Source organism: Macrobrachium nipponense, chromosome 15, assembly GCF_015104395.2.
Source record: "Macrobrachium nipponense isolate FS-2020 chromosome 15, ASM1510439v2, whole genome shotgun sequence".
Lineage (NCBI taxonomy): Eukaryota > Metazoa > Arthropoda > Malacostraca > Decapoda > Palaemonidae > Macrobrachium > Macrobrachium nipponense.
Window position 1 is genome coordinate 42,948,611 of NC_087208.1, and position 17,500 is coordinate 42,966,110.

The following is a 17,500-nucleotide window of genomic DNA, read 5'->3' on the forward strand; positions in this document are numbered from 1 at the left end:
TTCCTACTACACCACCGCGGACGTTTCCTGGGTTTGAAAGGATCCATCGGTTCGCGCCCTGGTCCAGGCAAATCTATTATCGAGAAAAAATTCCCCTTCGGTTAAGCATATATGAAAATATATTAATTTCCGAGGTAGAGAACGAATTAGATATTAAAGGACATTGTAGCTCGATATATGTATATGAATCACGGAAATGTGATATGACTTATATCTATATATATATATATATATATATATATATATAATATATATATATATATATATATATATATATATATATATATATATAGATATATATAGATATATATAGATATATATATATATATATATATATATATATATATATATATATATATATATATATATCTATGATGCAAGCAGAAGCTAGGTACTATGTCGTATGTCGTACCTTTAAGTAAATGGCGATACAATCCCCAATTATGTAAAATCCTTCTGTAGTTTAAGATATATATTTCTTGTACAGGTACTTATAGCTTTCGACTATCAGATGTGAATAATATAATGTTAAGATTTGCATATACATATTAGTTATAACTAGATGGCATCTAGCCAAACTTTCAAGGGCAAACAGTCTTCATTGTCAAGAACTTTTTATCCTGGAAAGCTTGTCACTTTTTTCTTTAATAAATAACTCCGCTAGATGCCATCTAGTTTGAATGAGGTCCTTTTAGTAACTGTACTAATGTACAGAATAATTGTGTTTGTGATAAGTTAAAATATTGCGTATACGTATTGCGTATTATGAAACACAGCTGTCAATGAATAGCACAGAATTTAACACTATTCACCAAAAAACCAGATGTTCAAAATGATCATATATTTTTTTAAATATTTAGAAATATGATAAAAATAAAAATGATAAAGCTCTTTTGGATGTCGTTTTGACCAATTAACCGACCCATTTCACCTGCATCCTGTAGTTTGCTGAAACTACCATTACCAAATGCCATAAATGGTATAATAGCAAGTGATTCCATCATTCACAGGGAAGAATATAAAGACTAGTATTATAGCTTTGATTTTGACGGTAATAGTAGTGGTTGAAAGTCAAAATAGTGATAACTGCTAAGGGTTTAATTGCTGGCAGAATGGATAGATAATTAGAGTAATTTTTTAAAGGAAAACTTCCATGCTATTGAATCTGACAGTTGGCTAGGTATCAATTGAGCCAATATAGCTTTGGTATTTTACACGTTCAAGTGTCTGTGCATGTGTGAGGGTGTGTATTTGATTACATATGTGAGAGTTTTTTCATACAAATAATTGAGACGAACCTCTACCGTCAAAAACAAACAAAAAAAAACTACAGGCCAGATACATAAATGAGTGATTTTCCATACACATAATTTACTTATGTGTTTTTTATACACAATTGATAAAAAACCTCACCATCAAATAAAACACACTAGGCCAGGGACATAAGTGAGCGTTTTTCCATACAAGTAATTTACGTGAGTGTTTTTTTCATACACATAATAATACACACCAGACCAGATAATGAAATGAGTGTTTTTTTTTTCAAACAAATAATTGACACAATCCTCTACCATAAATAAAACACAGCAGGTCAGATACATAAGTGGGTGTTTTTTATACAAATAATATAAATAAGAGAGTGTTTTTTATGCAAATAATAGAAATTAGTTCTTTTTAAACAAATAATATAAATGTGTGCTTTTTATACAAGCAATATAAATGACTGTTTTCTCATACAAATACTTGACACAAACATCTAACACTAAATAAAACACACCAGGTCAGATACATAAGTGAGCCTTCATTCACACAAATCATTCTCCAGAGAAAAAGTATATATAACTCATAACTCAGCTTTTTATAAATACGAGTAATTGACACGAGACCCCACCATCCAATTCTGACATCAATCCACGTTCCACCCAATGCGAGATGATGGCTAATAAAGGCTATTCGAGGAGACAATCATAGTTCGGTGATTTTTACGATCTCTAAGGGACCAATTATAACTAATTGCTCCATTTCCACCTATAGCTTGCTGCCTTATCTCGGCCGTCGGAATTTATTTTTTCATTTTTGTTTTTATCCATATCGGGACCCACCCAATTAGTCAATGTAGCTTAATGGATGGGGAGATCGTATTGGGACAATGTTGCATAACTACATATAGTCACACATATACGACGTTCCTGATTGGTTGTTGATAAGCCAATCACAGGGCTGGAAACTATCTTTCTCGAGATTCACATAAGCAGGAGGTATATTCCACCTCTCCTGAGGGGTACGTCTTTCAAAAGTATCCCTCAGGGGAGGTGGAACATACATCCTGTCTGTGTTAACTCTCTCGAGAGACTGAGTTTCCAGCCCTGTGACTGGCTTATCTACAGCCAATCTGGAGCGTTGTAAGGGTAAGGGGCTGGCCTAGACATCAGATGCACGGTTGATGTGAATCTACTATAGTCTTCCCTTTTGTGAATCAAAATGCGATCATATTTTACAATATACTCTACATGTAATATTAGCGTTCATTCGCTCTTTGTTCACACGACCTAGCCCCGAGGTCCACACTAGACTCCACATTGTTTTCATTACCCTAGAGGTAATCAATAGGTCTTAATTAAATAACTTCATTATAATGACACAGTGACCTAATTGAATTTGACTCCTCCCAAAATAAATATATACGAGTTTGATTTCATTTATGACGAAAGCAAATACCACTGATTAATGATTAGTGCGCGGTGGATTATCACTGATGTGTGCGTATGTATGTGTGTTACTTAGTCACTTTGGTTTTCTGTAAAGCCTTCCACAAGGAATGTTCCCTCTCAGACGGACATTGGAAATCTTCTAGATAAGCTGATTCCTATATTTCATAATGGTCTCTTGGTGTTTTCTCATCAGTATCGTAGCTATTGCAGAATGGGAGAGTCTTTCGTTCTCTTTTAAATTTGCTTTCTTCTCGTATGATCTTCACTTCAGGTGGTGTTTTATTGTACATAGTATTGATGTGCAATGTTTAAATGCTCTCTCACTTGACTTACAATTTGTTCTAGGTTCAAATAGCCTATATATGCTTCACTTGCATGCCTGGATGTACATATGTATAATGTATATGTATACATAAAGATATATATGTATGTAAGTGTGTATATATATTATGTTTATTTAAAGCAATGAATTCAAGACAATTATTGATCACAGGAAAGAAAAACAGTACACACACTTTGCACGACAAAACAATTCAAATGAGTTGCAGAGAAATTTTTCTGACTCCTTCAGAGTTTTCCCTCTTGCAATGCCTGGTTGGTCAGCTAATGAAGATATAGTATATATATTTGTATACATAAGTCATATTAAATATACTAACTGTATATATGTCACCAAACCTTTAAGAAAATAACCCCTAAAATAATTGAGAGTTATAATTTATTAATTATAAGCCAAGTTATTAGTGAAAACATTGACCATTTCCCCTTCACATCCTTCTAACGAAAGCCCATCACGAGAGGCACCAACAATATAGGATGCCTACGGCATAGGATACAAAGGACAAAGGATTATAGATTGAGGCTGGTGACAGGGGTGGCCGGAGGATATTAACATGACTGGACCAAATCCTTTGATGCTGGCAGGAATCATTAAAGGGAGGGATGGGGGTAGAGGGGAGGGTGGCTCAGGGTGAGATTTGTGTTGGGGAAGGGCCGGGGGGTTGTCGGGGTGGGGGGGGGCGTACAGTCCACCTCCGTGTTTATCATGAGCTCCCGACCGAATTTTAGGGGTCCTGAAAATTGGCCCTAGCGGTCCATCGGTCGGAGACTATTCATATTTTAGGTCACACTTTCCAGTTATATTGAATACTATTTATCTTAAAAAAAAATATATATATATATGACTTTGAATATTTTTTATTAAAGTTCTACGTCTACAGTAGTTCTTGGTACAACTTATTGAATAGTGTATGGGACGTATTTTTGTATATATATATATATATATATATATATATATATATATATCTATATATATATATATATATATATATATATTATCATATATAATATATATATATATATATATATATATATATATATAATATATATATATATATATATATATATACATCTACATAAACACAAAAATACGTCCCATAAACTATTCAATAAGGTGTACCTAGAACTATGTTAGATGTGGAACTATTTATGAAGAAATATTTATATGTATAACTTAATTTACTTTATTGCCACATCATATTTGGTTACTGGTGCAACTCCTGAATAAAAAAAAGACGAAATTTCCATTTGTTTATGAAAGTCTTATGCTTGAGCTTCAAATTGAATAGATTTTATTGATCAATGATGCTTAAAACACATTTCCAACAATTACTCTGAAGCCTTATAATTTTACCTGTAAGTTTTAAGGCTTTGTGTCTACTTAAAAAGGACCCCAAGAATAAAAAGCTAAAGATAAACTAGAACTTTCTCTCTGTCTTTGAAACACAAAAGCCAATAGCTGAAACGCCCTCTCTGGGTGGGAGGTATTCACCCCCTAGCGGGAGTTTTACGAACTAGTCCGCCATGAAATCTTGCATTTTATGGTCATGCATATTTCCCGTGCTTCCATTTCGTAGCCTCCTGCATTTCTGGTTTAAATTTTTGATGTCGCGTCGTATTAGTTATGCCTTTATGGAATCTATTTTTTTCTTTTTTTTATTTTTTAGGCCACACAAATGCACCTGCGTTTCAGGCTTACTTTGACATCAAACGGGTCACTCTCCTGGCTACATGATGTTATTGTTCTAGCATATGCTCAGCATATATATATATATATATATATATATATATATATATATATATATATATTATATATATATATGTGTGTGTGTGTGTGTGTGTGTCTGTGTGTGTGTGTCTGTGTGTGTGTGTGTGTGTGTGTGTGTTTCTGTATATTTAAAGCAGCAGGTTCCCTTCTCCCTTATAAAGATAGAAAGTTACTGCCCCTACAAAGCTACATACAAAAGGTAATTAAGGGATATGATCTAATCAAACGGCATCAAATCCTTAATGTTACCAATCTGAATTTTTTGTTACCCCAAACGACGCAGCATTAATGTCTGACATCAGTGATGTAGAGCATTTAAATGCCAAAATTCCCAGAATTTTTACGTTCGTTCTTGTCAAAGGTGAGTCTGAATGGAAAACGGGATTAAATTCTTTTTAGTTATAGTTGAGATGGAAACATAAGAATTCATTTTATGTTTCACATCGCGATTTTCCAGACTTATAAAAGGATCTGGGTGTTCAAAATCTTTTTGTTTTTAGATAGAGTGGAAACCTAATTCACTCATAATTCTGAGTATTCAAATTCTCTTTGTTCATACTTAAGGTGGAAACTATGCAATCATTTCACTTCAAAAATTTCCCGAATTGTAAAGAATTCTTTTTATTTATGCATAAAACTAGTTTATTCCGATTTGCTTTTTATTTTAGATATTATGTTTTCGGGGCAGTGAAAACAGACGTATTGATTTTGTAATGCACTACAGAATTTTCACGAATCGTAAAGAATTATGTGTATTTATGAATAAAACTACTTTATGCTGATTTATTCATAATCATAGATACTACTTTTTAGACAGCATTTTCTTATACTCCTTACTTTCAGGAGACTTTGAATTATGAATTGTTAATGAAGAATGGTATGGTAAATGATTGCAGATGACCATGGCAGAGTAATGAATAAATACCCTGCAGAGAAAGTCTAAAAAGTGCAACAGGTGAGAAAAGATCATGAGTTGATACCTACACCGCTGCCAGAAGTACGATTTTGGCTAACTTTACCCTTGAATAAAATAAAAAATACAGAGGCTAGAGAGCTGCAATTTGGTATGCTCGATGATTGGAGGGTGGATGATCAACATAGCAATTTGCAGCCTTCTAGCCACAGTAGTGGCAGACGCACGATTATGGCTAACTTTAACCTTAAATAAAATAAAAACTACTGAGGCTAGAAGGCTGCAATTTGCTATGCTCTATGATTGGAGGGTGGATGATCCACATACCAATTTGCAGCCCTCTAGCCTCAGTAGTTGTTAAGATCAGAGGGCGGACAGAATAAATTGTGGACGGATAGACAAAGCCGTCATAAAAATTTCATTTTACAAAAATCTGAAAGGACTGTGGCATGGTTGAATAAAATCCATTATGTACATTCTGTATTCAATTTGTTAAAATGATTTTTCAAAATAATTTTTTTTAAAAGATTTTTCGAAATAAAATTTTTTAAGATTTTCAAAATAATTCATGTAAAGTATGAACTATGAGTAACACTGATATCTATTCGTATGCAAAATCTCCCAAACGTAGAAAAGTATAAAATTTAAATTTGGGTTGACTGAGAAGCGGCAAAACTTAAAAGTTTATTTTATTCCATCTCTGAAGACCTAATTGCAATTAGGAGGATAATTGACCTAATTTAGTGGTCGTAATTGGGATTACAACGAAACTCGTTCCAAATAGAATGCGAGTCGTTGGAACTTGGAATTGCCGTTCGCGTAACAATCAATCTCGCTGGGAAACCGGGAATAGGAATTCATTGGAATTTATTTATACAGTGGGGATTATTGTGACTTTTAATGTTATAATTGGAATTAAGTTACATTTGATGTTTATGAAATATAATGTGTTGCCCGGAAGAATCTCTCTCTCTCTCTCTCTCTCTCTCTCTCTCTCTCTCTCTCCCTCTCTCTCTCTCCAAAGTGAGCATCAGAGTTCAATGGCATTTTCATTGCCATACGGAGTTCATTGTTGATTCTCTCTCTCTCTCTCTCTCTCTCTCTCTCTCTCTCTTTCTTTCTTTCAAGTGATCATAAGAATTTAATTGCAAATTTCATTATCTTATATACAGTTTAATGCTCTCTCTCTCTCTCTCTCTCTCTCTCTCTCTCTGGTAGACATTAGAGGTGCCTCACACTGAGGGACCTGGGGCAACCCGAACGAACTGTAAGGTCTGTAAGGTAAGGTCTCTCAGAACCTATGCTGTAAAACGTTTAGAGAAATCGTTAAGGTAAGAGAATTACAATCGTTATTGGAAACATATGTTCGCAGCGAAGAAGACCTTTAGATCCAATCCTCCACATGAATTGCGGAAATGTACACCACATTCACATCCTAACAGCCAATTTGATAATACGAGTGAAATGGCTTAACAAGCCTATAAGAACCTCGCTTACAAAGCGGGTACGACGACTCTTTCCAAGAATATTCATTACACTTATTCCACGAAATCCTCCCTTGAGTTTCCAAAGGCGTAGGACGCCGTTGAAGGATATCAAAACCTCCTTTTAGTCAAAGTTTCACGAACAGATATTATGCCTCCGAGTCGATTCTGCTGACGCGGGCGGCGGGATACGTAAAGGTATATAATCTCATATTAATCCATCCCAATTTGAGTATATAAGCTCTTCTAACTCTGGTTTTATGTTTATATCTCGCTCTCTACATCCTTTTGGGATCTGTATCATCAGCCTCCGTTGTCCATTGAAAACAGCCTCCTCGCCGATCTGCCCCTGACAGATAGATAAAGGAAACCTTCACTTTCCATCTCGCTTTATGGATTTCTGAGAGATTTCTTTTTATATATAAGTTTTGGAGTGGGCTTTCTTCTTTTTCTTCTTCTTCTTCTTTTTCTTCTTCTTCTTCTTCTTCTTCTTCTTTTTTACATATCTCGGATCTGACGTGAAGACTAATCATATGCTGGAGATGACAATTTCAGAGAGAGAGAGAGAGAGAGAGAGAGAGGAGAGAGAGAGAGAGAGAGAGAGAGAGAGAGCGTAAGATGACTTATAGAAACAGTTCTATTATTCAAGAAGTAATTATTGAGAGAGAGAGAGAGAGAGAGAGAGAGAGAGAGAGAGAGAGAGAGAGAGAGAGAGGAGAGAGGGTGAATAACGATGACTTATAGAAACAGTTCCACTATTCAAGAATAATTATTGAGAAGAGAGAGATTGAGAGAGAGAGAGAGAGAGAGAGAGCAGAGATAGAGGAGAGACCAGAGAGAGAGAGAGAGAATCTTGTATGCATTTTGCAGCCATCAGAATAAACGTAGAATAAACAACAATTTATTCCTTTCGTCTGTATTTAATCAAATAGAAAAAATATGAATCAACATATTAAAAATATTGGTATTCTATGATCGAAAGATAAATATTAGGAATTAGACAACCATAAATAATTTCAAATTTCCTGATGAATATAAAAATCATAGATATTTTTCATAAACGTTGAAAACTATCTTTTATAACATTAATTCTTTTGGTTAACAGCAGAAGAAAGCTTATCATACAGCAAATACATTACAATACATTAAATACATCGACACATACGAAATGAATTTCACGGACGTGTGTGTACTTATAGATGCATAATAAAAAAAATGTATAGAACTGAGCGTAAAATTTGTTTCATATCGGTTATATGATATATCAAATACCTGTGTATAATTATAGATGCATTATAAATTTACGTACTTTATATATAACGGTTAAGTTCTCTATAACCAGCAAAGGTAAATAAATGTATACACCGGATGTATAATGTATTGAATACTTTTGACATTTGGAAAATAAAGTTCAATTTTGATTGTAAATGCAAAATAAAAATGATGGCTTTAAACTATAACAATGACCTACAACCAGCAATGCTAAAAATATTTATGTACGTCGGACGTATAATGTATTAAATAATTTTGACAGATATAGAAAATATAATTCATGTATAATTGTAGCTTCATAATAAAAATGATGGCTTTAAACTATAACAGTTATCTATAACCAGCAAAGCTAAAAGATTCTAACTACGTCGAACGTACTATATAAAATCGTACGTATAATATAATAAGGCATCTTTATCCCCAAAAATGAATTTCTTCTCCACAAATGAAAATGAAGAAGATCTTCACTTCTAATAATAGTTCTCATTGTTGCCAGCAAGTCCCAGGAAACTTGTTCTTTTTCCACGACCCGCGAACCGAAAGCAGTTTTACTCCAGTCCTCAGTGCTCAGCAGAAATTCCTGAGAGAGAGAGAGAGAGAGAGAGAGAGAGAGAGAGAGAGAGAGAGAGAGAGAGAGAGAGAGAGAGAAATGGGTCGTAGGTCTCTGAGTCGTCTCCAAAGTTAGGTGGCCATATCACATAATGTTTCCCGTGGTGGAGGAAAACTTCTGGTGAGTAGAAACTTTCCCTCAAATGCTGAGCTAAGTTAACTTATTCGCCAAAAAAAAAAAAAAAAAAAAAAAAAAACTGGAATTCTCAAGAATACGAACTAATTCAGAATTTGTGACCTATGCGGTGGAACTGACAAAGAATTGCTAATGAAATTCCACTGTGATGACAATGACTATATCAGGAAACAATATTGAATAAAGATTGATGGTATAGTATTTTGAGGTAGGAAATAAAATTAAAATTATTATATAAAAGAGGCTGCTTTGTCAATCAATTGTAATGAAATACGTCATTGACATACTGAATGAAGATATTGTTGGGGTTGAAGATATATTTCTATATATATTTATAGGTTTATTTATTTATTTATTCATTTATTTGCTTATTTGTTTATTTATTTATTTACTTATTTATTTATTTATACATTCGTTTGTTTATTTATCTATTTATGTATTTTTAATTAATTAATTTAATTAATTAATTAATTAATTAATTAATTAATTAATTAATTAATTAATTAATTAATTAATTGTTAATTAATTAATTAATTAATTAATTAATTAATTAATTAATTAATTAATTAATTAATTAATTAATTAATTAATTAATTAATGTCTTTTCGTCGATTTGTCTGTTCACAGAATTCCACAAACCAAAATTGATAGATTCCACTTGAATGTTCAATCCATCTGGTTCTGATCACAACCCATTTTGAAGTTCCCTCAATGGAGAGAGACCCCGAGAAGTTTTTGACTGCTTCTAATTAAACTTCGTTGACAGGTGGAAGCCAGAAAGGGCACTCAGACCACCAGACCCCCATTTTTTCTATAAATCAAATTCAAAGTGCAGCTACATGTGTTGGACGTGTGGTGAATAGAGCAAGATAAACTTTATCAGAAATGTTTAGGGTGACTTCGGTCAAATTTTGTATTTTGTAGAATGTTGGGTAGTTTGGATGATTAGAGGACAAAGGAAGCTATTTATGCAACTAAGCTTTTCTTGATTTCTATCCAAATTTATTATTTGATTTCTAGGAAGTTCCTTGTGCATAATTTTCATAAACGCAAAAGCATCTTGAAGGTCGACCAAAATGTACTAAATCCAAAGTTTTGGTTTCTTAGACGTTTTGATGATTTTCATTTAAGATAGTCATCTGTGGCTATACAATTAAGAATTTGTATATATATGTATATATATATATATATATATATATATATATATATATATATATATATATATATATATATATATATATATACATATATTTATATATAGTATGTAATTAATATATATATATAATATTATATATATATATATTATAATATTATAATATGTATTATCTTATAATATATATATATATATATATTAATATTATCTATATGATATATATATATATAATATATATATAAGATATTATTATATTATATGTATGTATATGATATATAATATATATGTATTATATATTATATATATATATAAGTCATATCACATTACCGTGATTCATATACATATGTCGAGCTACAAATGTTCTTTAATATCTAATTCGCTCTACTTCAGAATTAATATATTTTCATATATGTTTAACCGAAGGGGAATTTATTCAGCGATAATAGAATTGCCGGCCGACGGGCACGAACCATCGACATCTTCAATTCCAGGACTGGCAGTGAAGCCTTAGCCAGTCCTGGAATTGATGATGCCGATGGGTTTCGTGCCCGTCGGCCGGCAATTCTATTATCGCTGAATAAATTCCCCTTCGGTTAAACATATATGAAAATATATTAATTCCGAGGTAGAGCGAATTAGATATTAAAGGACATTTGTAGCTCGATATATATATATATATATATATTATATATATATATATATATATATATATATATGTATATATATATATATATTTCTTGATTGCATTGTCATTGATGGCAATGTTTTATGAAAATCATTGAAATATATTAGAGACCAAAATTTGGATTTAGTACATTTTGGCCCATGTAGAAGATGGTTTTGTGTTTGTATATACATACACACACACATATATGTATATATATATATATATATATATATATATTATATATATATATATATGTGTATATATAATATATATATATATATATATATATATATATATATATATATATATATATCTTGAAATTCCACCCAAAAAACAAAATCCTTTTTAACTACAAAATAAATCTTTATGATACGTACACAGATGCCTTGAATGTCAAACTGAACTCGCTCCCAATCGGATGCACTGTCAATGAAACAACTATAAACAACCTCTGTTACGCCAACGATATGGTTCTGATTTCCCCATCAGTGCAAGGTCTCCAACGACTCATCGACACTTGCTGCCAATATGCAGAGGAATTTGATATAATCTATAACGAAACCAAGACCCAGTGCATGTTGCTGCTTCCGAGATCGCTTAAGCATATTGCAGAACCACAATTTTCCTCGGAAACCATCGGCTGGAATTTGTGCGCGAATTTCCGTATTTGGGTCACATTATCACCGACGACCTAAAAGATACGGCAGACATTGAACAGAGGCGTCGTAAACTATGTGCAACTGGCAACATGATTGCAAGGAGGTTTGTCTTCTGTCATCGAGACGTGAAACTGCTGCTCTTCCGCTCGTACTGCTACAGTATCTATGGGTGTTCCCTCTGGACGAATTATACCCTAGAGACCATGAGACGTATCTCTGTTGTGTACAATGACATTCTGAGACGCCTCACAAACACTCCCCGCTACCACTCCGCCACACAGATGTTCATAGAAAACCACCTGGACAATTTAAAAATCATTGTTAGGCGAACAATGTCCAGTCTGGTAACCCGAGTGAGAAACAGCTGCAACTCGCTCATACAAAGCATCCTAAGGAGTGAAGCAAGCGGAGGATCTAAATTGTGGGAAAGATGGGAAAATGTGGCCTTTGTCCCCTAAAGGACTTAATCTCTTTATTGGCAAGATGTCATCTGCAGACTTTGTCATTATTACATTTATTGCTGATTTTACGTTTTCATTATTACTGTGATTACTGTCCAGTCAAAGTTTTTTCTTACACTCAATTTTCGTATTTAGCCCTCTGGACCTCACTACTGTAACCACCTAAGGTCTCTAGTTGAAATTTAAGTTATATAATTTGTGTTTGTGCACTAACTGTTATAACTCTTAATGCATTCTTATCTCACCAATATTATTACTATTACCAGTATTATGATTGCTATCTTTTATGCTACCTCAGCTATTTTATAGATAAGTACCGAATATTCATTTTTTTTATCATGTTGTCTCATGTATCTAGATTGTTTATGTTACTGTCTGTATTTTGTATATTCCATGTATATGGCCCTGAGCTGAAATAAAGGATATTATTATTATTATTAGTATCATTATAATATCACTCTATGTTCTCATGAACACTTTGAACGCATGTTTACATGACAGCACCTAACGCTATATCCTATTGCTGTCATTACAAGCCATGGTCACTATGACTCCTGTAGCTGTAGCTAGGTGCTATTCTATGCTAATGATTCGAACAATAGCATCGTTTGCAGCGCTGGTATTCTGCAATGATCATTGCAATTCTGGGATTATTATTATTGTTTTGGGATTATCCCCAGAATATATGAATACCTTTAGGTACTGGAGAACTTCATTATATGTAGATAAGGCATTTGATTGGTCCCTGGTCCTTCAGATTGGCCTGAATAGTTATTTTCTGTCAAGTGATAAACAATTTGTGGTTCTGTCCATTATTATTATTATTATTATTATTATTATTATTATTATTATTATTATTATTATTATTATTATTATTTATCAAAGTGTGTATGACAGTAGTAACTCACGAATCGCATATGTTCAATAAAAACTCATCTTAGCATTTTTCAATCTCAAAGACTATTATTATTATTATTATTATTATTATTATTATTATTATTATTATTATTATTATTATTATTATATTATTATTATTATTATTATTATTATTACCTCAACTGACGTGAAACGTATAATCACGGACGAAATCCAGGAAAATTAAAATTTAAATAAACAACAACTCTTTATACCTCAGCCACCCAAATCTCTGGCGCTCCACCCCCCTCCCCCACCCCCCTAACTATTCGAACTATGACTTAATGACCAAACTTGAGAAATCTTTTGTCATTTTCTGAGAATTACGTAGAATTTTCCTCCCCTATTTGAAGCCTTCCAGTTTATCTGGATGGAAATAATATTTCTATTTATTTTTTTTTCATAGATATCTAGAATATTTTTTTATAGATTTGTTAATAGAGGTTATGTATTATTCCATTATATTTAAATAAAGATAATATCTCTATTGATTTCATAGATATCTATATCGATTTTGTTAATAGAGGTTATGTAGCATTCCATTATACCTAGATAAAAATATTTCTATTGATTTCATAGTTATCTAGAATATTTTTTTTATAGATTTGTTAATAGAGATTATGTAGCCTTCCATTATACTTAGATAAAAATATTTCTATTGCTTTCATAGATAGGTAGAATATTTTTTTATAGATTTGTTATAGTGATTATGTGGTATTCCAGTATACCTAGATAAAAATATACATAGCATAATATCATTACTGCTAAACACGATTCAATGGTTTCCTAAAAGGAGCCATATTCTCCACTCTAATTACACCGTCATTCTAAATATAGCATCCTGCATTAAAAATAGAAACAGCTAAATAATACACTCCTTTTCATCAGTCATTTTCGAGACATGATTGGCCACTGTGACGCCGGAGGTATTGGAATAATGCAAATGAAATTTTTGATTAAAAACGGTGTTGAAATTCTGATTTTTTTTTTTTTGACCAAATTTTTTTGGGCGTCCTCCCGTTTTTCATAACTTACTGTCTTGTCGACTATATGAAAAGTATGAGGGTGTTGGCCATTTGTGTGTATATATATATATATATATATATATATATATATATATATATATATATATATATATATATATATATATATATATATTATATTTCGTCAAAACTAATTGCTCCAGTGGCATCAAGAAGTTTCTTGCAGGTATATTTTTTGTCTGTATATGTATACGTTTTGTATACATACATACATTTGCATGCAAAAATAAAAAAGATTAAATTTGACAATGTCTGACCAGATCCCTGGCCAGTCTCGAAATTCTCACCAAGAAGTAACGCAGAAATAGCTTTTCTTATTTTCATTTCCTGCCAGAGGCTGCTAAAGTTCCCAATTTTCTTTCGTATTTTTGTTCTTCCAATAACACTTAAGAATTCAGAAAAACTGTCAAGACCATTGTGCAAAAGCTTGCAAAACCTTACATGAAAACGGACTAAACAACAGCACGACACCTTTGCCCAGGTTAAACCCTTAGCCGTGAGTATGCATAAGTTAAGAAGGAAATTCTCACCCCATCCTGAGGTGGACAAAATTGCTCTGTGCCATGAATATTTTCAACCGAGTTCTTGCTGCTTGAATTCTGGGTCTTCCTGGAAGGTATATATACATTTCTGGAAATTGTATTACGAAAGTCTTTTTTTTTTCTTTTATTTGATCTGGTTCAAGTTAGGCTCCCGAACCAAGGACATCAGAGGTAGTCTCTATCTTTTTAGTTTCAGGCAGTGAAAAGGACAGCAAGATACAGCGATCGAGACGATAAATGAGACGAAGAACGAGGCTCTGAAGATGGAACTATAGTAGATTCACATCAACCGTTCATCTAATGTCTAGGCCCGTCCCTTATGACGCTCCTGATTGGCTGTTGATAAGCCAATCACAGGCCTGGAAACTCTCAGTCACTCTCGAGAGTTCGCATAGGTAGGATGTGTGTTCCATCTCTCCTGAGGGATAATTTTGAAAGACGTATCCCTCAGGAGAGATGGAACATACATCCCGTCAATGTGAACTCTCTCGAGAGACTGAGAGTTTTCATCCCTGTGATTGGCTTATCAACAGCCAATCAGAAGCGTGGAAAGGGATGGGCCTAATCATAAGATGCACGGTTGATGTGAATCTACTATAGCAATAAACCCCAATAGGGTCCAACCATATGTCGAAGGTATCCAACAACCCTTTAGTTATGTCTACAGTGCGCCACGTGAGGTGCACTGAAGGCACTATCCACATATCTGGATGAAATTTGTCTTCGTCTCGAAAGTTTGGTACTGAAAAAATACTGGCTAGGTTCTCACTGAAGTTTAAGATAAAGAGGGTAATTAGAATGCATAATATCATACTTGTTTCATGCGATATAATTTACCTAAAGGCTGGAAAAAACAGGGGTCTCACAAGCCTCTAACTAAAGGTATTAGGTTATGGAGTATCATGGCACCGTTGCCAGACATAAAAGTAAAAACAATGATGTATTTGCGAAATTAGCTAATGTACCTGTATATGACCTAATTTATTTTCTTATTGAAAAAAGCAATTATTCAGTGCCATACAACCTACATTAAATTTTCATACGCTCACAAATAAATGACATCAACGAAAATGATATTGCAGAGTTTTACATCTCAATTCCACAACTTTATATGAATTTCCAGTTGGTGAAAATAATTGATAAAGTCTTTCGTTTCTTTATTTGATGTAAGGAGACTGGAAAAAATTCCTAATTTTCTTTCCTGTGTTTTATCGTGAATATATATATTTTTGTCACTACTTCAAAGCAGTGCATCTTTTCATTCAAAATGGAAGACCTTTATAGGGGGAGATATTATATCACAGATTGTTTAATGGTCAGATGAAACTCGTTGATAAATGTGGAAAAATCTTGTTAAATTCTGTATTTTTTTCCAATGTATTCCAAGATATTTCCTGCCTTTGTTGAATTCCATTATGCGAATTTAAAGACTCACTCACACACACACACACATAGAGTTTTATATTGTTACAATTTTTTGTTTATTTTCTCATATTCACAAGTGTCCTTTGACTTGAAATTTAATCTTCTTTTTATTTTTAAATTTTTTTGATGCATTCCAAGATATATTTTGCCTTTGTATGAAACCATGATGTTAAATTAAAGACATACTCACACACAACACACAAACACACACACACACACACACACACACACGCCAAGGCCTTCACATTTTGCTATAATTCTTGTTCATTCTCTTACATTCATCAAGTCTATTTCAACTCGAAATATCCAACTGAACCATTTTGATCAAACTTCAAATTCCTGAAGCATCCAATAGATTCCCCAAAATAAATTTATCATCAAAACACCCACTTTTTTATTGAAGACGCTCACGTTATCATTGCTTGATCAAGTAACATCATCCTGTATCACCAGGTAATCCTGGTTTCTCTTTAGTGACAAGAGAAGGCAAGAAAATATTCTTTTTTTTTTTTTTTTTTATCTCCCAACCTTTTTCAGACCCATTTTGAAAATCTGTGGAAGAGACAGACGTGGATCAAGTTCCGCCTTTCTTCCATATCGTGTTCGCGAAGTATTTTGTATTTCTATTTTTGTCATTTTTCGTCTTTTGCTCGATCCTGTTTCCTTCGTCGAAGGAGAGAGAGAGAGAGAGAGAGAGAGAGAGAGAGAGAGAGAGAGAGAGAGAGCAATCTGCATATGGGCTGATGTATCTGACTTCTAATTTCATTAAAGATTTTTGGGGAAGGTGGTAACAAAACATACCTAATTGTTACTCCTAGATCAAATTAAAATTATAGACAGATAGATAGAGAGCGGGAGAGAGAGAGAGAGGGAGAGAGAGAGACGACGATTGTCGATTTTAGAGATTTTCTTCGGATTTTTATTTTCTTGTATTTGATTTCTGAGGAAATTTCTGTCAAGAAAAATAAGAGAGGAGAGAGAGAGAGGATAGAGAGAGACGAGAGAGACGAGAAGCGAGAGAGAGAGGATTCTCGATTTTATTTTATTGTATCTAATTTCTGAGAATTCTGTCAAGGAATAGAGAGAGAGAGAGAGAGAGAGAGGAGAGAGAGAGAGAGAGAGAGAGAGAGAGATTTTAGAGGGAAATATAGAGACAATATAGGCAATGACTATTATATCTGATTCCATAGAACTCTATAAAAGACAAGAGAGAGAGAGAGAGAGAGAGAGAGAGAGAGAGAGAGAGGAGAGAGAGAAGAGAGAGAGAGAGGATGAAAAATTATACACCAAAAGGTCAGATTGGAAGGTGAACAGTTTGGAGCATCAGTCTAATGAAAAAGAACACGGTTGTGTCCCCGTCCCTTGATCAACATGAAGCCCTACCAAACAGCGTACCCTTTAAA